The sequence below is a fragment of the Mastomys coucha genome, unplaced genomic scaffold (genome assembly GCF_008632895.1).
Source record: "Mastomys coucha isolate ucsf_1 unplaced genomic scaffold, UCSF_Mcou_1 pScaffold23, whole genome shotgun sequence".
Lineage (NCBI taxonomy): Eukaryota > Metazoa > Chordata > Mammalia > Rodentia > Muridae > Mastomys > Mastomys coucha.
The window spans coordinates 97,260,001-97,282,736 of record NW_022196906.1 but is presented as its reverse complement, the minus strand read 5'-3'; the positions used below and the strand labels follow the sequence as shown (position 1 = coordinate 97,282,736).

Genomic DNA, 22,736 nt, shown 5'->3' with positions numbered 1-22,736 from the left:
TAGAGAGTCAATCCAACTTGGAGAGAATTGTCGGGAGGACTCTGTGCCATGGTAAGAATTTAGGTAGATGCCATTCATGGATGCACACAACCCTGGAATTTTAAGTCTGGGAATGATATTCATGTGATAATTGGAGGATGAAGGCTAAGATTACAGTGGAAACAGGTTTGGGTGGGAGACTCACAAGAATAACTCCACTCTAAATCCACAACTTCATTTGGTCCGTGTGTTTACTGGTTTCACACACTCAGATTCAGCCAATTGTGGACGAGAACTATTCCAGGGGTGGGGCTAGGGAGTGTGTGTGTCTTCACTGAACAAGTTCAGGCTCTATTTTCCTTGTCATTAATTCCTAAATAATTCAGCATAACACTATTTACATAATGTTTACATTGCATTAGATATTATAAGTGGTCTAGAAATGGTTTAAAGTATGCGAGCAACTATATGAAACTATAATACCATTTGTTAGAGACTTTGGTATCTGTACAATTTATTCTCCGAGGTTCTGGAGCCGAGTTCTCTATACCAGGAAACAACCACACTCTTGAAGTAGCATAGTGGAGGAAGGAAAAGATCTTCGCTATGGGAGCTTCATGCTAAAGTGGGAATGAGGAGAGAGGCTTGTAAGGCAGTGTGCGTGGGAGCAAAAGGGAGGATACAAGCTTGGTACAGAGAAATGTATTAGAAAGCAATAGAAGGTGAAAGAAGATCTGAAATTTGCTGAGAAAAATTGGTAAGATAGGCAAAAGGAAGTCTCTGAGTCTGTGTGGATCCTTGAAAAGTACGTTTATAGTCTGGGGTAGGTATGTGTGTGTGTGTGTGTGTGTGTGTGTGTGTGTGTGTGTGTGTTTGTGTGTGTGTGCGTGCGCGCGCGTGCGCAGGAATGTGCATATGTGTGTGTGAAAAGTAAGTTTATAGTCTGGGGTGTGTGTGCGTGTGTGCATGTGCGTGTGTGTTATGTATTTATAGAAAGAGAAATCAGTAGCTTCAGATGTAAGGAGAAAACTCTTTTTGGGGGGGGGGGGTTGGTTTTTTTTTTTTTTCTTCCGAGACAGGGTTTCTCTGTGTAGCCCTGACTGTCCTGGAACTCACTCTGTAGACCAGGCTGGCTTCCAACTCAGAAATCCACCTGCCTCTGCCTCCCAAGTGCTGGGATTAAAGGCGTGTGCCACCACCACCCAGCAGGAGAAAACTCTTCATGAGAAATTCATGCTACAAGTGTTGGATGGTCTCAGTGGTAGCAGACTCTGGAACCTGGGAGACGTTCTAAAAAAGGATTTGAGTGTTGCTCTGTAAAGCAGTGTTTCCTCTTTATGGCAAAGGAAATACCAATACATAGGCCTAGTCTCCAGTGTGAGAGGCTAAAGAAGATGTAAAATTTCTCTAAATCAAATTGTAAACTGCTTTTGAAGAGGTGTGTGTGTGTGTGTGTGTGTTTTCAAGACAGAGTTTCTTTGTGTAGCTTTGGCCATTCTGAACTGGATCTATAGACCAGGCTAGCCTTGAACTCAGAGATCCCAAGTGTGAGTGCTGGGATGTGTGCCACCCCTGCCACCCCAGCTACAGCACTTCTCTTCTCTGGAACTTATGGAGTGCTGTGGTACAGGGTTGCATTTGCAGCAGTAATGTTTGGGAGGGCTGGCATGCCTGTGACATGGCATGTCTTAGCAGAGGACAGTGAGGTTGGCAGCCAAGGTCATGACTTGGAATCACAGTCCCATCTTATGGGACCAGCCTTATGAACTGGACTCACCTAGACTTTCTGAGCTCTCCAAGAGAACAAAGCCACAGCTGCCTGCTTCATAAGGTTGCTGTGAAAACAGCACTGAAACAATGGCATCTGGCACATCACCAGGTCATCATTACTCAATAAATCTGAATTTCCCTTTGTCAGCTGCAGTTGTAGACAGGCACCCAGACAGGTGAGTGATGGAGTCCAAAAACATCATCAGGCCTGTTACTGACTAGCCAGAAGAAAAGAAGTGGCCATGTTTTTTCACACATGCTTTTACATAAAATCGAGTTTTTTATTATTAAAGTGGTAAAATATAAATATTAGAGAGACTCATTCATAAAATTTAATTACATGTTTAATGAAATGCAAATGCTTAGGAGTCATAGGAATGGTGGTTTTTGAATCATACCAACTTCTAATTTAACCCCTCCTCTCTTCTTTATACATGAATGAATAAGTGATTTCACTGGACCCTTGCTTGAAATCTTAGGATGTACTTATGACAATTTTGCTGAAGTCTCTGTATTTATTAATCATAGTTTTCCAAATTGCACCTCATCTGTAGTAATCAAACCCATTCCAACAGGCTCCTTAACATCTATACTTTTCAACAACAAAAAGGAAATCCTGTGATTTAATTTTTTTTTTTTTTGAGAAATCCCATCTTTTTTTTCCCAGTCAATCAGAGAAAGTAATTTACTTTCCCCAGCTTTGTCCATTCCTTCTCAGGGTCTGACCAGCTGAGTGAAAGACACCATAGTTGGAGCCAGCTGTCTTCCTCTTGGGGAGCAGTTGTCTTAGGTTAATAAACCTGCTTCTAGGGACCAGAAAGATGGTGAAAGCCAGAGGGTCAGGGGCCTCGCTGGAAGAGTGTGTCTTCTCCTAGCATTAAAAGCTAATGTTGAGGTTTGGTGGCTGCTCTGCATTGTAATGGTAAAATTTGTGTTGGAAGCTCTAGACCTACCAGTGAGTCCTTGTGTTTGCAAGCTTTTGGGTTTTTTGGTTTTTTTAGTTAAAACTATTGGTTAAATAGTTTTAACTAGGTTCCAACCAATTATTAGAGGGATTAGTGTTAGGTGGATTTGAAGTGACCTGGTTGGAGGAGAGAGACTAGAGGAGGAGGAGGAAGAAGGAGAGAGAGAGAAAGAGAGAGAGAGAAACAGAAAGAGAGGGAGAGACAGAGAGAGAGAGAGAGAGAGAGAGAGAGAGAGAGAGAGAGAGAGAGAGAGAGAGAGAGAGAGAGAGAGAGAGAGAGAGAGAGGAAGCAGCCATGAAAGGAGATAGACAATGAACTGGTGCCCGGGAGAAACAGTAAGTTTCTGGGCTACCTCCCTCGGAAAGTAGCAGACCAGCAGTTAGAAGAGTACATTAGGGTTAAACCCCACCCCCAAGTAATTGTCAAAGCCAAATAAAATAGCCATATTCTGAGTCTCATTTCTTTGTAAGCTAGTCGGGGATAAGCTTAAGATGGTTTGTACTACGGTTAACTCATAGAAGCTCAGCAGTATGACTACCCAAGCATGAGCTCAGCAGGGAGGACACCAAGGAACATGCCAAACTGGATGGGGAAAAGCCCACAAGGCCTCAGCAGTACACAGGGAACCACAGGCAACTGAGTGAAGCTGGGGCGGGGAGGGGGCCTCAGAGAGGAACGCAATAACCAGTGCCGCGTGCCAGCGGCCAGCCCTGAACACATGCCCACAAGTAACATCATATGGATTTAACAAGTTACAGCATGCCAATTATTACTGCATGCATATGTAGAAAGAGACAAAAAGAGTTTACAGAAAAGCAGGAGAGATGTATATAGGAGGGTTTGGAGTGGGGAAAGGGAAGGGGGAAATGTGATTACAATCTCAAAAAGAAAAAGAAAAAAGAAAACGTGTTCAAGTTACAAATTTGTCGTCATGGAATTTTAACTTCTCGAGTCCTATTCAATATAGCCAAGATAGTAAGCGTGTAGGCGTTTAGTTATGGTGCTTATATGGGCGCTGCACACCTGGGTACTGTAGACTCTGATATAGTAAGATGCAGTGAGAGAGAGAGAGAGAGAGAGAGACAGACACAGAGACAGAGACAGAGAGAGAATGAATAAGGAAGGTCTTTTAAATTATTGATCAACTGTGTAACTGACATATGATCTTAAATCTGTAAAGAGCAAATTTGAATGTTTAAATCTTTTTTTTTTTTTTGATGTGCACAGAATAGGAACCAAAGCAATCCTAATAAGAAAACCAATTGCAGTTACCTCTTTATAATTAATAAGATGTTCCCACATGGATTACTTAATTCAATACTTGCTGTGAGTGGTCCCTGAACAATGATAGTAATCACACTTTTACAGCTAAACAAAACTGAGGCTTACAAAACTTAAGTAGTCTATGTAATTCTGTCTCTCTAGGAGAAAGACTTGGAACAGAATTCAAAACCTCATTTTTGCAACCTATTCTTTTTCCACTGAAGTTACAGGTTCTCTTCTGAGCCTTGCTTTGGACGCCCTGCCTGCCGTCTGGGATTCAGCATGGCTCTCTTCTTCATGTAGGACTCTGTCAACCCATCAGGACGAAGTACTTCTTCCTCTTCTCACGAACAGAGCACTCCATGTCTCTGAGGTTTTGAGACGGAGTCTCATTATTTAACCTTGGCTGACCTAGAACTCACTCTGTAGACTAAGTTGGCCTCAAACTCAAAGCAATCCTCCTGTGTCTGCCCTCCAAATACTAGGGTTACAGACGTGTGCCGCCATACCTGGCTGGTATATGTCTTAGCGCATAACTGAACGAATGGTGCTTCAGGAATCTCTTCCGTGGCGCGTGCAGTGTAGTCAGTGAAGGGTCTCAGAACTGTCAGCTGAGAGGAGAAGGGATCTCAGCTACAAGCTGAGATGGAGCTCCAAACCACAGACCCAGTGCGTGGCTGACCGTGGCAAGCACCTCTGTCGAGCAGTGGTCTCCTCTCCACCTTTGATGCTTTAGTTCCTTTCTCCATGATGCTCTCTCACAGACCACAGTAGCTCTGGGCTTGGCAGGTGGAAGTGGCCCACTCTGCCCTTTGCTACCTCATGGCAGTAGTTAAGGAATGTCTCCTTTGTTCCCTCTCGAGGGTCCAGGAGAAACATTGGCAGCTGGTTGGTTATTGGCCTGATCTCTCTCCTTTTATGGATTATCCTTTCACTGTTTCTTGTCCTCCCCTCTCTCTGTTTCCCTAACGCTGGTGTCTGGTGAGAGCAGTAGTTCAGTCCTTGTAGGAGATGGTAGTGGCTGCCTTCAGTGTTGATTCTTGATGCAATCCCTGTAGGCATGCGTCTCTTTTCTCAGTGGTCAGGAGACAGCGCTCATTTGAGTAGGATTCCCACAGAGCCTTTTATCACCCTGTGGCCTATGAGCTTGGAACTTACTGTGTATTAAATTGCTAATCAAAATGGAAACCAGCTAGCAAGATAATTAGAAAACACACACAAAAAAAACGGTTCCTGTCCAGGATGCGCGGGCTTCAGAAGAGGCCATGGCCACATAGATTGATGCGTCTCTTTTGGAAAGTAATTTAGCCACTTGTATCATAAATTAACATATGTTTACTCCTTTTTTTTTTTTTATGTGGCTGTTTCCTCCTGGGAATCCATTCAAAGCATGTCATTCTAAAGTTAGAACTATCAACGCTATGCAAGTCAAAGAGGGGATGGCACTCAGCGGTGTTCCAGACAAGTGACAGATTTACAAAATAAGCATTTATCCTCCCCCCACCCCCATGAAAGTGTGGAGACACTCATTCAGAGCTACTGGAGTAGATCTGGAGCCCAGGACCCTCTGTTGGCCCAGTAGCCTCCACTGAGCCAGGTCATTGCATCCCTGTCACTGTAGGGTAGTAAGTTTATCACCATTTCATTGTTACAAGCAGAAAGAAAAGCAGAAGGTGAATGAAATTTACCTAGAGAAATCCAGTGGACATGTGTCTTCTCTACTGAAGGCAGAAAATGATAGAAAGTGGAAATTTGGATCAAATATGCTTCCAGATTAGTCAAAATATGGATTTTCTTTATAGGTGAAATTTGGAGAATGGGTAGTGCAAAATCAGCTAGTAATGTCTTCCATCATAACCAACATATGCATCCTAGCAGAAAGAATATAATGGAGTCATGTCCGTTGATCCAGAACATATGTGTGTGTGTGTGTGTGCATGTATGTATGTATATACACACACATACATACAGATAATACAGCGAGCCAACATGGACTACTACTGTATAACTACACTGGTTATGACTTGGCCAGAAAAACAGAAACTTCTTCAGATAGGAGACATGTTAATTTATGGAACTTCTCCACCCTGTGGAGAGCTGAGTGAATGAGGTCAAGAAGGCCTCTGTCTTAATTTAGGCCGTCTCAGTGCAGAGCCCGAGGCAAGGATTAAGGGGCAAAGGGCTTGTTTAGAAGATGAGCCCAGAGAACAGGAAGAGAATGAGCAAGAGGAGTGGCCAACAGAAAGGTGCGTTATTGAAGTTGTGTTGGAGAGGTAAAAGCTGGCTTCTGTCAGGATCTGCTGGGAAGCATGTAGTGCCTTCTGGATTTGTCTTCACAGATTGCAGCAGGTGGGAGGTTTGACTTGCCGAGTGATGCCCCAGAGGTGATGACCTCATGCTTTTCTCAGCAGCACATGTGTGTGTAAGCCTGGCTAGCTCTTATGGCTCCCGCAGCTTTAGAGGGATCCTAAACCCAGTGTGAAAATGTGTAGTTCACACTTGAGGTAGACAGCTGGAGGCCCAGTGGGAGCTAAAGCTCACGTGGAGCCACGTGGTTATGGCTGAAATCAAAAGGGAAGAAAGCCTGAGCCAGGACACAGAAGTATCTACCATAGAGTGTTCTAGAAAGCAGGGCACCGAAGAGTTGTAGAGGAGGGGCCACTAGCAGCCACACCTCCAAGTGTCTGGTGGGCTCTAGGGAGCCTACACTAAGTCGTCCATGTCTTGACTTGGGCTCTCCTCAGCTGCTACAGGAAAACAATGTCTTCACTCTATCACAGCTTTCCTAAGTTGTGAAGACCCCAACAGGAATCCTGATATAAAGGTCCCTGGTAAATAACACTTCAAGGGAAGGGTGGGGTTAGCTTAAATAGCTGTCAGTGATACCTGGCCCATCAATAGCTAATGAGGTCCTTATAAAAATGCCTTCAATAATGAAATCACCCAGTGCAGGGAAGGTTACAGGGGTGTGGAGATGGCCAAAGCCACAACACTGATGCTAGGTAGGTGACAAAACCTGCAGCTGCTTTGTCCCACTGGCTCTTAGCCTGGGGCAGAAGGTCAGCACATGATGCAGGACCTCATGGGATTTACGCTTGAAAACAGATGACCAGCAGGTGCTACCAGAGGCAGTGTTTGTATGCTAAGAGGATAGGATGGCCCTGGCTCCCATGATGCCTGAGGTAATAATCCCACTAGTAATAAAGAACTGCGCCAGCTCCTGTTAGTAAGCAAGCTGCTCGGTCATCAAGTCTGATCCATGGTGCAGAGGCAGGGAAGGCGCTGCGCTTAAGCATGTAGATGTCCAAGCAGTGCGTAATATTAAGCCTTCGTGACAAGCGGTCTTCTCTTGTTTGAGGAGAAACAAAAATGTACTTCTTTTATCTTTAGATTGAAGATAAATGGCTCTCATTTCACATCTCATTTTGCAGCATAGCCTTCTCTTCTTTAAGACTTCCTGTCTTTCATAGCAAGCGAGGAACCTCAAGGCATTACCTACCCCCATAGGATCCATTTTTGGTATAGTACCTCCTCAGAAAGAAATAGAGAAACAGAAATTGAAAAACTGCTTGAATGAATGAAAATGATTGGATGAGCGTCACAGCCTGAGCGCATGCGCAGGCAAGGGAAGCGCATGCGCAGCCCAGGGAAGTTCTGAGCTCTTTGCTGCTTGGACTCCTTGGCTAATAAAATGGTTATTGCCCCTGGCCAAATGCACACCAGTCACCTGGCCCTTCCTCCCACCAGCTATGCTGTCCACGGGTTCAGCACCACCCGATCCCCAAATAAAAGATAAAGTCTCTTTTTAAATTTCAAACTCATTTCTCTCTGGGGAGCTGTGCAGCCATAGCCTTTAGTGGGAAGAATCAGAGTGTGTTTAAAGTTGAAATTACTTAAAATTTGGAGCTTGCATCCCCAGTTAAACTAATTCCTGGTTGAAGTGGTCAGTAGCCGCCTGTAACTTGTAGCTACTGTCTTGGTCAATACAACTTCTGGAATATTTCCATGATCACTGAAATTTCTACTGGACAGCCCCCTGCATCAGTCTTAGAGTAAGTCATCCATACGTGTATTCAAACAGGCACCAAGCACCTACTGTGTTCCAGTATTCTGAGCACAAGATATCCTCCAATTGGAGAGAGAGGGAGAGAGAGAGAGAGAGAGAGAGAGAGAGAGAGAGAGAGAGAGAGAGAGAGGGACAGAAGGAGAGAAGGAGAGAAGGAGAGAAAGAGAAAGAGAATGATTGAGAGAAACTCTGCCTACCCTGTACATTTTGATTTAAAAGCCCGTGTCTAGATGTCAGTGTGTATCCGTGGATTAAGGACAGAAAGCCGTGGCAAATAGATGGCTTGCCTTCTAACTTCCTGCCGCATGCCCAGTCTGACTTGGGTGTAATTAGTTGTGCATGTTTGTTTTGTTGCACTTGTAGATCCTGTGTTAGACACTGACTTGCACGGCAGAGATGGGTAACATGTTGACTGTCCCTGTTAATCTTTTAAGTTCTGGAAGGAAGGTTTCTTTGTAAGTAGTTGTTCTCCGGTTTAACTATTTGGATCAGTTCTAGCAAGCCTGTGTTTAAAAATGCTAATTCAGTGCTGGGAGATGGTTCAGTGGATCAAAAGGCATTTGTCATGTTGGTTTGCCTGCCACAAACCATATATGTGTTGTTAAGTTTTTCCTTATACTTGGAATTTCTCAAAGAGCAGTAACATCACTAGCCCAGGAAGTTGAACCATAGAGACAGGTGATATTTCTAAATTGGCCACTAGAAGGCAGACACACTGTGCTACATGCTTCCAACAAGATCCTTGAATGCCTTCACTACCCCACTGGAAAACTGCTGGATCACAGTAGGGTGCAGCTGAAATGGGCATTGGAAACTGGTCTATCTGGTTCCAAAGTGGAGATGTAAATGACTTGTCCAAGGTCACAATTGTATAATAAAACTCTGCCATACCATAATACAGAAAAATTTGTGAATAAAGAGAGGGTTCTCTAATTTATTGTGCATCTTGAGGGGCTTGAAGCTGATAGCTGGGAGCCCACTCTGAATTTTCTGATTGTGGCTCTAGGTAGAACCTGACAATATAGATCTCTAGTAAATTTCCTGGTGCCAGTGGTGTAAAGACTGTATTTTAAGACCCACTGGTATAAGTCATACCATTACATTATTGTGACAGTAAAAGCTTAAGGAGAACAGGTCTACCTGTTAGCAGCTGGGGTTCTAAGGAACCAGCCGGGGTAGCTGTTATCAATCCAGCTCTAAACTAGGGTTTGGCACCACCTAGTGGCAGACATCTGATGCTGTTTCTTCATGGATGGGGACAATTCTGAGTCCGCAGCTGAGTTAGGCTCTTGAAATCTATTGGAAGGGGAGTGACTCTCCAGCTATCTCATGATTTGCAAGCAGTTCTTCCATTACATTGGTTTGGGAAGACTGAATTTCGAGGTTCAGGAGGCTTCTTTAGACTACCGGCCACTTCTGTATTTGCCTTTACCTCTTACGCCTGTGGATACCACCCTTCTCCAGCAGATAAGAGCAGTTCTGTCTCAGAAGCTGGAGAGGAAGATGTACTGTGTCTGCCCTAAATTGTACTGTGGTGGGATTTTTTCTTTTAGCTGCCACTGGTAGAACTTGTATAACATACACATCTTCACCCACCTGTCACCGTTATCTTCGTAGTTGTCGTTGCTGTTGTCCTACCTCTAGGCTTTTATATCCTTCCACCTCTGGAGTGCCGTGGCCACAGGCTTGAGCCACCATGCCCAGCTAACGAGTGACTTTTGATAAGATATTGTCTCCCCCTGATAAACTGTCAGTTCTTTGATCACCAAGGCGCCACCCAGGTCCCTGTTCCAGTGCAGCGCTGTTACACTGCTGGGCTTGTGTTTTATGAGACCAACCTCCCGCTGCCTTCTGCCCATCCCATCACCTTCCACCTGCCTCTCTTCCTTGCACTTGGCTATGCTCCATCACAAGGAAAGGGTCTTCCCTGCACTCTGACGGTAGACCCTGTTGTTACCCCCAGCTAGCGTCAGCTAAGATCCCCCGCGGTACCGGCTGTGGGGAAAACTTATACCCCCACCTTCGCAGTAAGTGATTCCAGGGGCTTCTGCTCCTTGCCCGGCTCTAGTCTTTGCAGCTCCCCACACACCCTTCCCTCCCTGGGCTTCTGCTCTCTCCCTTTTAGTGATCCTCATTCCAAGCACCTGGTAAAGCATAGTATGAGAACACTGAGAGAAGGGTTAATCGGAGTCAGGGGAGGGTGAGAAAGCACCTCAACACTGCGCATGTGCTGCTTCAGATGGGAACTGTGGGAGAGACAGCAGATCTAAATATTTAAGAAACACTGAGTCACTCCCTCTCCGTGGTGAATGTGACTTGCAAATGTGCTTTCATTTATCCTCCTGCCTCCTCTCATAAAACTGCCACTTGCAGGAGAGAGGAAGAGTGGCTCTGGCCTAGCTGTGCCTGAGTACTGTGTAAAACTGAGTACGGGGGGCCAGGCGGTGGTGGCGCACGCCTTTAATCCCAGCACTTGGGAAGGCAGAGGCAGGCGGATTTCAGAATCCAAGGCCAGCCTGATCTACAGAGAGAGTTCCAGGACAGCCAGGTCTACACAGAGAAACCCTGTCTCAAAAACAAACAAACAAACAAACAAACAAACAAACAAAAACTGAGGCAGGAATCCCACTCTTCCACCCAGGGGTATGGTGGTCCCTGGGTGGGGAGGTCCCTTTATTTGGGAGAGCTCCATTTCCTCTGTCCTAGGTTCAGTTTTCACTGTTAAGCCTGAATCTTAACCCTGAGAACCCTTTCCAGTGGTCCAACCACAGAACCTGGGTATTAAAGGTCCTGGGGGGTGAGGAATCGATTTTTACTTCAAACTTTTTTTTTGGTTTTTCGAGACAGGGTTTCTCTGTATAGCCCTGGCTGTCCTGGAACTCACTGTAGACCAGGCTGGCCTCAAACTCAGAAATCTGCCTGTCTCTGCCTCCCAAGTGCTGGGATTAAAGGCGTGCACCACCACCACCCGGCCCGCAATCGATTTTTAGAATAGATTCTGGGACTGGGGAGGTAACTCAATAAAGTGCAGGCTGTCCATGTAATGAAGACCTGCATTTGATCCCTAGAAGCCACATGAAATAGCTGGCCATGATGGAATGTGCTTGTAATCCTAGAACTAGGGTGGCAGAAGGACCCTGGGACCAGCTGGCCAGCCAGCCTGGTCTACTCTGGGCACGCTCCAGTCCAGTGAGCTAGCCAGTCTTCCAAAACAAGGTTGACCAATCCCGAGGAATGACAACCCAAGGTTGAACCTCTCCAGCATGCACATGCAGAGAGACAGACAGACAGAGAGACTGATTGACTGACAGCTGCTACCTTTGGACCATCAGTCTTGATGGTCAGCTAGCATGGGAAACCATTAGTGTAAATACCCCTGAATGATTTGTTTCCAACCTAGTCACCAGAGCGAGGGAGACTCAACGAAGTCTTCATCCCAAGCTATTGAAGATCTTCAGAGTTGAGATCAAAGTTACTGCTTTACGATGCTGTTTAGAACAAGGTGTAAGAAATAAGACTTGTCAGAAATACTGAAATGTTTTGACTCTGGACTTTGTGGCGAGGTTGGATGTAACTCTGTGTGGGTCTAACCCATGCTAACTACACTCTGAAGGTAAAGGACGTTTAGTCTACATCGGCCCACACCTCTGTTACCCACAATGCTGTTTTGTTTTTCATTATAATTTTGATTTCAGCTGGATCTCAGGAACTATATTTCCTGAGGAATGACTTGATCTAAAATATGTATTCTGAAATATTGAACCAGAATCACAAAATAAAACTATACTATCTGGAGAATTAAAAATGATTCTCTTAGTATTCAAGTGGTATTGGGAAAGCTAAGAGAAGAAAACAGAAGGGTTTTGCTCAAAAATAAAGTTTTCCAAGGACTGTGATATTGTGGGCAACTTCAGTACTAAAGTCCAGCGCCTCTTTCATGCATGACCAGTGGGTTTCATTCTCTCCATATGTAAATGACCTGTGGACTATTTAGCCTATCTCTTATAGCCTTGCCACCTTTTGGATGAGAACACGTCACTATAACTTACTGGGACAAATGCCTACTGCCCAGAGGAAACACACATTTGTAGGTCCCAAAATTCAATTTCTGGAGATATTTTTCAGGCACCATAAAAGGAAAAAGAAAAATGACCAAGTTTACTATGGCTAAGAAGTAATCTTTCATAAGCACTGCAGTCCAAATGACAGTGCATACTCTGTGGGTAGTTGGCAGCTTTGCAATATTACTTAATTCGCTGACCTCAATATCCCGTCTTTAATACCAAAACTGTAAAGAGGAAATGTGATCCACATTCTTGGCCTCACACAAGCTCCCTCCTATCTCCTCAAAGGAGACAAATGCTCCTAACAGACCTTGCATGCCAGAAAAGCAGACCTGTGTGAGTTTAGAAAACATCAGATGTTGGTACTGTGTGTATGTGCACAGTAGGAGGCATGCATATGGCCATATGTGAATGGGTGTACACGTAAGTGCATATGCATGAGCGTGAGTGTGGAGGTCAGAGGTCCTCGTCAGTAATCTTCCTCAGACATGACTCTGCCACCCAGCTCTGGCTTGAAGACATACAGCACAGCTGTCCTTTATCATAAGTGGGCACTAAGGACCCACATTCAGGCCCCCAGACTTGTACACAAGCACTGCAGAGCCCAGGCCCCATCCACGTGGTGACTTTCTACCCTTGGTGACTCTGCCTGTGAGGCACCCAGGGCACATACGTCCATTTCTCTAACAGAGCTTGGATGACTCGATTCCCTTTTATAGGCTTTTCCTTAGCAGGAGGTGAATGGCTTGGTGATGCAGCTCCTTGGTGTGTCTGACAGCCTCTTTAAAAGATGAAACTGAGCTGTACAGGGCGTGAGGACAGGAAGGGGCTCTGTTGAAGTTCTCTTCCCCTAAGAGTGAGCGGCTGGCCCAGGGAGACCGTAGGAAATGCCCTTCCGTTGCCTGTCCTCAGACAGTGCTCCTCAGTTTGCTAGGACCTGGGGTATGGCCCCTGTGGTATCTGTAGCAAGAGAACCTGTATAAGCCAGAAATCACAGGGTGGTCCTTCATTTTGCTAGGAGACTGGGCCCGAGTGAATTTCAATGGCATCATTGTTCAGAAGGTAGACTTCCACCGAAACATCTGAACTTCAACTTCTCCTTAGAACTTAGAGTTTTTGAAATGTTAGATCTAAGAAGACAGTTCTGGATTGATGTTAACCCTTAGTTGGTACCATTCTTCCCTCCCTGTCCACCTGTGAGTGCCTGTAAGTGACAGAGTGGCGGCCAGTGTGGTTGCGCTCTTGTGACTGGCCATGAGTTTGGAGGAATATGGAAACGTTTCCTACCTAAAAGTACCAAATAGTGAACACAGGAGAACTACACATTTCAAGGGAAAAACCTCTCTGTGGGAATAAAGGATTTCCTGTGTTTAATGTGGATGCAGCCAGCTAAGAAGAATTTGACTAGAAACACCATGATAACCCAGCCCGGCCCTGTGGACACATGCATTCCACGTGGCTTAGGCTAAGTCTGAGAACCTTCACCGCTCCCTTCCTGGAGTAACTTGCTGCTCGTGCTGCAAGGCATGTGGCCTCTGGGGTAGCTTGCAGAACAGCCTGTTCTGTTTCTCTGGTTCCCTCTGTCCTCACGTAACCAAGAGCAAGCAGCTTTGCCTTCTGATCATCTCATGGCTTCAGAGGGGAGGGGAAAGATCCACCGTATGAGGCAGTCACTGACCCACTCCACTTGATATGATGGGTCCTCTGGTTTAAGAGCTAGCCCCATTTATAGATGAGAAAATTGAGGCCCAGAGAAGTAACTCACTCAAGGTCACCCAGCAGTGCCAATCAAGTGGCAGGTATTCTTCCCTGCATGTCTCCAAGACACTCTTGCTCCTGGTACATCTCAACGACCTTGGCTTGTGATAATATCTGCAGCAATAGTAATTATTGTCTCCTCAACTCCTTTGAGGGTAATATTGGTTATAAAAAGGCACTTCTGTATAAATTACTTATTGTCTGTTGTGACCAAAACACCTGGCAAAAACAACTCAGGAGGAATTACTTTGGCTTGGGGGCAGTGCTTCTCAACCTTTCTAATGCTGGGACCCTTTAATACAGTTCCTCATAGTGTGGTGACCCCCAACCATAAAATTATTTCACAGCTGTACATGTCTCATAACTGTACAGTTACTTCATAACTGTAATTTTGTTACTGTTATGAATTGTAATATAAATATCCGTGTTTCTTGCGGTGAGGAGGCAGATCGCAGCTCGCTGCCTGAGAACTGCTGGCTTAGGGATTCGGCTGAGTACTGGCAGGAAAGGGAGATGGAGCATCTCTGTCCACAGCGGTGGGACTGTAAGGCAGAAGCTGTTCCCACTCAAGTGGCTGAAGTTAAGGGCCAGGCTATGACCTTCAGAGACTCCTCCGCCGGTGACTGACTTCTGCCGGCTAGCCCTTGCCTCCCCAAAGCTGTGGCAATGGCCTCTGAGAATAGATAGCATCCCTAACTGGCAACCAAGCGTTCAGTCCCTAATCCTGTGGGGGACATCATACATTCAGAGCATCACACTGTCGGATGAGCTGTTTATTAGAAATTAGTGACAGAGTGTTTGGTTTGTGTTTATGAAGAAAACAAATACTTCTGTTTGTGCAGACAGAAGTAATGGCACTGGCTGTCCTTTTAACCTTCATTTATAGGCAGCTAGCTCTATGGGCGATGCACTGTCCCGTTCCATTTAGGGTGAAATCAGCCACCTCTCTGTCCACATCATTTTGGTCATGTTCTGAGGTAGAACTTGGGCCTTGAAAAGTTAGTAATTATTTTTTTTATTTTGATTTTATCTTTTGTGCCATGAGTGTTTTGCCTGTGTGTATGTCTGTGGAACACTTGCACGTAGGTGCCTGTGGAGGCCAGGGGAGGGCATCGCATCACCTGGAACTGGAATTACAGATGGTGGTTGGGAACCGCCATGTGGGTGCTAGGAGTTAGTCCCCCTTGGTTCTCTAGAAGAATGGCTGACAGTCTTAACCGCTGCGCTCTCTCCAGCATGACAGGTTGATAATTGTTTTACAGGAGTTGCAGCTAGATATCTGCTGCTCTGGAGTCTTTTTAAAGAGGACACAGATACAGATATTAAATAAGATTAACAACCAGTGCATACGTTATAAATCCAAGAATTTACCAATATACCAACGTATATACCAAGAATACGTTATAAATCCAGTTTAAATAGGACACTGGATTTAACAAAAGGCATTTGCGGGGACGGCCTCAAAGCCTCTGGCTCCCCCTGACTCAGAAGCAGAATGAAGAAGCGCTTGGTGAGGTCTGACCTGGTCAGTCACACCTTCCATTTCATTGTTTGGTGACAGTTGACAACTCATATTGAACCTTTGCCAAAGCACAGGGGTCAGGCCCTGGAACAGTGGCTCTGCATGTATGTGTAAATCAATGCACCAAGCATATCACATTTACTCTTTGTACATAAAAGGAACCCAAGCTTTGGAAAGCCAGGAACTAGTTTAAACTAGTTTAAAGGACCCGTGGAGGGGTGGTCTTGACACCTGGTGTCCACGACCTCACCGGCAGACAGAGAGAGATGCCCTTTTCTGGCTCCTCAGGTCCAGGTTATTGATCCCTTTTGTCCTCACCATAAGGAAAAGGTTCAAAGGAAGGCTTATCTACATGCCAACTCTTCGTTATCTTCCCTGAGAGTGCTCTTGGGTAAGTCTGTCACCAGCTTTATCAGATCTGCCTTCTCCTACTGAGGCATTGCTCCTGTGTAGCTCAAACTCCCCTGCTGGCCCAGTCATTACCATTCCTTGTTTTAGAAGACTTTTTGAAGCTCAACTGAAATACAGTCAGTTGTCATTATTCATGGTCATTAAGTCATATAAAATGACCATGAATTAGTGACTACAGAATCATTTCTCTTCGGGGAAATACAGTACGAGGTTCCCAAATAGCCTCTCCCGCTCTTTGTCATCTGATTATTACATAACCTTGTTTTATGTTTGTTGCCGTCTAAAGGCATCTCATTTTGTACAGACTGTTGATTCGTTAACATTAAACTCAGAGCCAACAGCACTGTAGCATGAGCCTGGGCAGAGCTTTTGTGTTTTATATACTTTAACTGCTGGGCACATTGCAGCCTCCTGGAGCTTAGGAATACTAGGAAGAATGTCAGCAGTGTTCTTAGGAGCCTTTCAAACAGGAAAGTCATCAAAACCCAGGACAGAGAATAGGCCTTGGAAAAGACGCGTGTGTGGTATGAGAGCAGAAACAAGGTTGGATGTTGTCCTGACGATCTACACCATGTGTTACCTGACTAAAATTATCTGCAACTCAGAAAGCCCACAGAGCAGATGGACGCTCTAGGGTGGGTACTGAGTGCTTTGCTTGGTTTCTGATCGGTATGGCTAGCACTGTTTCTGTGTAGAGAGGTTATTATGGCTCATCTGGTGGAAAACAACTAATTACAACTTTCCTGAATTCCTCAATCAGTTCTCATTTTGTTGTGAGCTCTGGTGCAGTCCATCTTCTCTCCTCCGACCTCTGCACTCACCATTTATGATTTTATAATCATTGCTGTACTCTCGGGTCACCTCTCAGATATCAGCTGCAAGAGGCGATCTAAGTATTCTCATGGGTCGAACTCATTTCCTTTAGCATGGTGTCCTCTAGTTCTATCCATTCGGTGGCAAATGACACCTTCTTATGACTGAATAATATTCCCTTGTTCCTGTAAAGAAAATGAAGGCTATTTTCTCTATTTGCCCATGTGCTGATGGGTACTAGGATAATTCCGCATCTTAGGTACTATGTAAATATGAATGTGCAAGCATGCCTTTGGAATGCTGATTTCATATTTCCTTATACTCACACACACGCACATACATATATATATATACATATATACACACATGTACACATATATATAAGTACCAGCTAGTTTACATGTAATAAACATGTAATTATACACATATTACATACTACATTACATATATGTACATATATGTACACACTATATATATGTAAGAAAACTAGCTGGATCACATAGTAGGTCCATTTTTGTTTTTTTGAGAAACCACCATATTGTTTTCTATAACGCTATTCATTTACATTCCTATCAGAAGTGTGTTAGTTCCTTTTTCCCACGTCTCCGCCAGCATTTGTTACTTGCATTTTAAAATATAGTATCAATCCTAATTGGGCTGAGACAGTATCTGCCTGTAGTTTGGATTCTCCTGATGGCCAATGATACTGAACGCTTTTCATATATTTCTTGGCCATTTGTGCTTCTCCCTTAAGGAGGGTCTGTTCCTACCATTTGCCCATTTATAATTGGATCACTCTGTCAGGTGACCAGTTGCCAGGTGCTTTCTCCTAGTCTTCAGGATGTCCCCAAGGCTCTGTCGAGTTTTGAGCTGTGTAATGTGATGTCACTCCATTCCGTTTGCTTTCATTGTCTGTGCTTGTGGGATCCTACGTAGAAAGCCATTATCTCCAAATGGTGTCTTGCAACCTTCCTCTTTCTGTTTGGGTGTTTTCAAGGTTTGGGTTTTACATTCAGGTTGCTGCTGCATTTTAAGTTGCTGTTTATAAGTCATGAGATAAAGGGATGCAGCTTTAGCCCTGTGCATGATAACCAGTTTTCCAGCATTCTTGCCCTCTCTCTGATGTATATGTGCAGTGCCTTCACCAAGGACTACTTGGCTGTAGAAATGTGGAGTTAGTTTTGGGTTCTCTACTCTCTTTCATTGGCCTCTGTGTCTCTTGTTTGTTCCAGAGAAATGCTGTTTTATTTTCTATAGCTCTGTAGTAGATACTAAAGTTAAGTATTATAGTGTCTCTTTTATTCATTTTGCTTGAAACTGCTTCTACCATTCATATCCTCTACATTTCTGGATGAATTGTAGAATTCTCTCCTACTGCCTTGTGAAGAACACAGTCGCTGTTTCTGTGAGGACCATGGGGAATCTGTCGATCACTTTGGGTAGCATGGACATTTAACAATGTCAGTTATTCAAATCTGTGAATACCTAAGATCTTCTAATTTCGCTGGTATGCTTTCTCTGATTTCTTTCATGAGGGTTTTGTATTTTTCATCTTAAAGGTCTTTCACTTCCTCCTTTGGTCTTTTTTGATAGTTATCCTAAAAGGGATGGCTTTCGTGATTTCTTTCTCAACATACATCTTTTTTAGTACATGGAAAAGCTACTGGTTTTTATATGTTGAGTTTTATATCCTGCTATTTTGCTAAATTACTTCTAACACTCTTTTGAGAGAGGCTTAATTTATAAATAGTCATATATGCAGACAGGGACATTTGACTGCCTTCCTTCTTACTTGTATGACTTCAGCTTTTGCTGCCCTCATGTGTTGTCTGAGTTTTCTGGCCTTGTATTTGATAAAAGCAGTGAGAGTGAACACTGTTCTTCCTCCTGATCTTAAAGCAGACGCTTTGGTTTTTCTCCCATTCACTCTGATATTGCCATAGGTTTGCTGTAGGTCTTTAGTACGTTAGGAACAATTCTTCTAGAATTAATCTGTTTATGCCTCCTTACCATGAAAGAATTATTAATTTTATGAGACACTTTTTTGCATGTCTTGAGGTGGTTATATGATTGTTAATGTTCACTTTCTGGTTGATGGATTATAAATTTGTTTGTAAACTTGCATATGTTGAACCATCCTTGCATCCTTGGGATAAAACCAACTTCATCATGGAACCTAGTCATCTCTGATTTTATTTGAGTGTCTTTTTTAAATTTATTGTTTTAGGTAAAGGTTTTATATCTAGCTGTCCTTTTGCTCTACTGGACGGTGACTGTGAGCTGGCAAAGGAAAGCTCCTTAGTGCCAGCCTTTGGCAGCTTTTGATTCCTCGGTGTTTGATGTGAATGGCAGCAGCTGAGTGAGGCCTCTAGTGTTCTGGCTCTTGGAGATGCTGATACCAGGACTCTTCTCCCAGCGAGTGTTACAGCTCTAGAGGGCCAGGGTGTCGGGGTGGGAGTGTGCACGTCTAGAAAGTCAGGATCCCATAGTCTGACAGTGACTGTCATTGCAGGGTCTAAGTATCAGGATAACCCAACCATAGACAGTGGCTTTCAGTAGCTTATAGACCTAAAGAGTTGGGATTTCCCAGGTCTTGGCAGCAGCCAGTGCTAGGTCTCAAACTTGACTACCCGAAAAACTATTGGTGATTGAAGATTGACAGCTTTCTGGAGCTCTTTCAGCTAACAGGGTCTGCAGCTTCTCTTCTCGGGTCCATTGTGGCTTCCTACCTTTGACCTTAGCCCTCTGCCCCCCCTCACCTTCTCCTTTCATTCACTTTGCCTCATCTTCCTGCCCTGATCATTGTTCCAAGCTGCCCCTTGTTGCTATGGCTACTGATGAGTCAGCTGTCATTGTGACAGCTGCTTCTCTGAAGGATGTTCAGTATCTCCACCTCTTCTGAGATTCTCCAAACCAGTAGACACTGTCCAGCTCCTTGGCATTTGTACCTTTCCCTGATGGCCCACTCTCTACAGCCCAACCTCATCTATAGCTGTCAAAGGTATGCTTACTGCCTGAGCCAGCGGGTGAATGCTTCTATAGCTGTCAAAGGTATGCTTACTGCCTGAGCCAGGGGGTGAATGCTTCTAGAGCTGTCAAAGGTATACTTATTGCCTGAGCCAGGGGGTGAATGCTTCTAGAGTGGTCAAAGGTATGCTTACTGCCTGAGCCAGGGGGGTGAATGCTTCTAGAGCTGTCAAAGGTATGCTTACTGCCTGAGCCAGGGGGGTGAATGCTTCTAGAGCTGTCAAAGGTATACTTATTGCCTGAGCCAGGGGGTGAATGCTTCTAGAGTGGTCAAAGGTATGCTTACTGCCTGAGCCAGGGGGTGAATGCTTCTAGAGTGGTCAAAGGTATGCTTACTGCCTGAGCCAGGGGGTGAATGCTTCTAGAGCTCACTGACTTCAAGGTCTGAGGCTGTAGACCTGACTTTGGTTATAGCAGTGGTTCTCAACCAGTGGGTTGCAACCACTGTGGGGGTAGAATGACCTTTCACAGGGGTCATCTATGACCACTGGAAAGCATAGATATTCATATTATGATTCATAACACTAGCAAAGTAATATTTATAAAGTAGCCATAAAAATAATTTTATGGTTGGGAATCACCATGACATGAGAAACTTTTCTTACATAGTCTCAGCATTCGGAAGGTTGAGGACCACAAGTGCATAGCAACTGTCCCAGAACTGGAGTCGTCAAAGTAGATTGTTTTTCTTTGACTGTTCTTTTAAGGCCATTTAATTTCTCAGGAATTCACTCCAGAAACTAATCATTGCCCTTAAGGCTCTTAAATTATTCCCTAAGGGGCCATGCTGATAGAGTTAATATTTCTTATCATGTGGTTAAAAAAAATAGCTTTAGGAAGTGGGGAGATGGCTCAGAGGGGAAAGGTACTTGCTGCCAGGCCTGATGACCTGAGTTCCAGTCTCCTTGATCCACATGGTGTAAGAAGAGAATTAACTTCTGCAGGTCATCCTCTGACCTCCACACATATGGCTATGCCATAAGCAGACCCTGATACACGCACACACACACACACACACACACACACGCACACACACACACACACACAAATTAATAAACAAAATGTGATCTAATAAAGTAGCTTTTGATACAATCTAACTGTAACTCTCCATCTATTCAAAGTAACACAACTGACCCAGGAGACTCAGCTTAAAAGCCATCATTAGAACAGTGAGTGACTTCAGATACATCCCAAAATGAATGTGCAGAATGCAGTCATTTCCATGTCAGGGTAATTAGAGATTGAAATGGTGACAGGAAATATGTCACAGTGGCAAAAGATACATATAAAATGCCTACAGATTTACTTGATGAGACAGTAGGATGTAAAAGAAGAAAAACCATTGTGAAACTCCATTAAGGGACTTAAAAAAGGATGAATCTTGAATAAAATGTATGCCAGATGGTATCTGTAGTTGGGATGGCCCTGTGTAACTCAGATGGTCCCAAGTCTCTGAGACTTGCTGGCCCAATTGTTTCTTTAATAGCTCACTAATAGCTTTACCCTTATGTTGGAGGACATCGCCGGCTTCTTCAAAAACCCCTAAGCATTTCTAGAAATGGCTAAGAGGCTTATGTTCCCCTTGATCAAAATTAACCATAGTTATTTTCCATTCTCTTATCACTTGATCATCTATATATTCATTTACTCCCTATTTACTAGATGTTCAATGAGTGCTTACCATGTCCTAAGTACCCCACAGTTGCCCCACTACCCATTGCTTATGGCTGCCAGCAGGGGGTGGCCTCTGGAAGTCACCCTTGGCTCAGAACAAGATCATTTGTCTTATACTGCCCCTGTGAAACATGAGTAGCAGTTGGCTATTTTATGCAAGATTTATCCTAAGGTTTTGAGGACACTCTTCATGGATGAACAACATGCAGATGTACCTGCGAGTAAAGATAATGTAAAACCAGAAGTGGAGGAAAACTAACACTCCCAGGGCCCCTGAGGGTCATATCTCATGCCAGCCTTCCCTTTCAGCCTCACCTCCCAGCATATTTTTGGTGTCTCCCATTTATCACAGCAGCCTCGGCCATTTGTGGACCGCCAATGGAGCCCATCTTTCCTAGCCCTAATATCCAGATGCTTAAGTCTCTTTATTTGGTTTTAACTGCAGGCAATTTAATTATCCCTGTCTCTTCTTCTTACTCTGTCTCTTACTCTTTGGGGTATGGAGTCTTTATTTGCTTAACTAACGACATCATTAAGGTGTTGCATTCCTGAAAAGAGAACTTCTTACCCTTTGGAACACATTCTGATATCCACGGCAACGTACTTTAACATATTTTTCTTTCTCCTTACCACACTGGGATTTTTGAAGATACCAAGTCTTTTCTAAGCAAATAGAAGAGATCTCCCAACTCTAATCCCCATATTCCTTTAGTATAATCACTAATTTCTTTACTATAAACACGAATAAGGCAGATTTCAAAAAGAATAATAGAAAAGCAACTGTACTAACGGTTTGACGTATATACCACTCTAGTGGTAGAATAAGAAACCAGAAATTGAAGGTATCACAAAGTCAGAAACTTGTCTAAGAGTAGAAGAGCATTTAGGAAGTAACAAATGCAATATAAAATACCATAAGACAAATGCAGATGAATATTTTTGTAACAAGAGGACACAAAGATCTTTCTAGCCATGGGAGATGGGTGAAAGTGAGCAGCGTGCTTGTTAAATCTGTTTCTGAATACAGGATGTCCACACAGAAATAAAGCTCAACAGTACTGTGCTAAGTGAGGAGACCAGGAGTAGATGCCACACATTGTGTGATCCTGTTTATATAAACCATCCCCAAAAGGCAAATGTAGAGGAGTGGCCAGCAGAGCAGTGGTCATCAGAGAAGCTCACAAATGGCTAATGAGTGGTGGCTTTATACAAGTATGGAATGTTCTGGAATAGGCAGTGACAGGCAAGCAGCATGTCTAATGTACTGCTTGAGACTTTCATACATGCATATAATGTGGGCTGGTCGAACCCCACCTCTGACCCTCTCTACAGTAGCTCCTCCCTGTCACTACCACCACTTTCCCTCTCCTAGAGAGTATAGACCTCTTTAAACCCACACAGACCACTTAGGCACCGGAGCATGG

General features: G+C 44.2%; 1 protein-coding gene across 9 annotated transcripts in view; it reads left to right on the top strand.

Moving 5' to 3' along the window:
* Tmem108 (transmembrane protein 108) overlaps positions 1–22,736 on the top strand; it is a 290,470-nt gene that overhangs the window by 137,778 nt on the left and 129,956 nt on the right. For 2 of the 9 annotated variants that reach the window (XM_031344797.1, XM_031344796.1), the window contains exon 1: positions 19,460–19,662. The exons of 5 other annotated variants lie outside the window; for them this stretch is intronic. The gene's annotated coding sequence lies outside the window, so the exon portion shown is untranslated. Of the gene's footprint in view, positions 1–19,459; positions 19,663–22,736 lie in introns of those variants that run through there. 2 more of the 9 variants (XM_031344798.1, XM_031344795.1) reach the window with 2 other exon arrangements.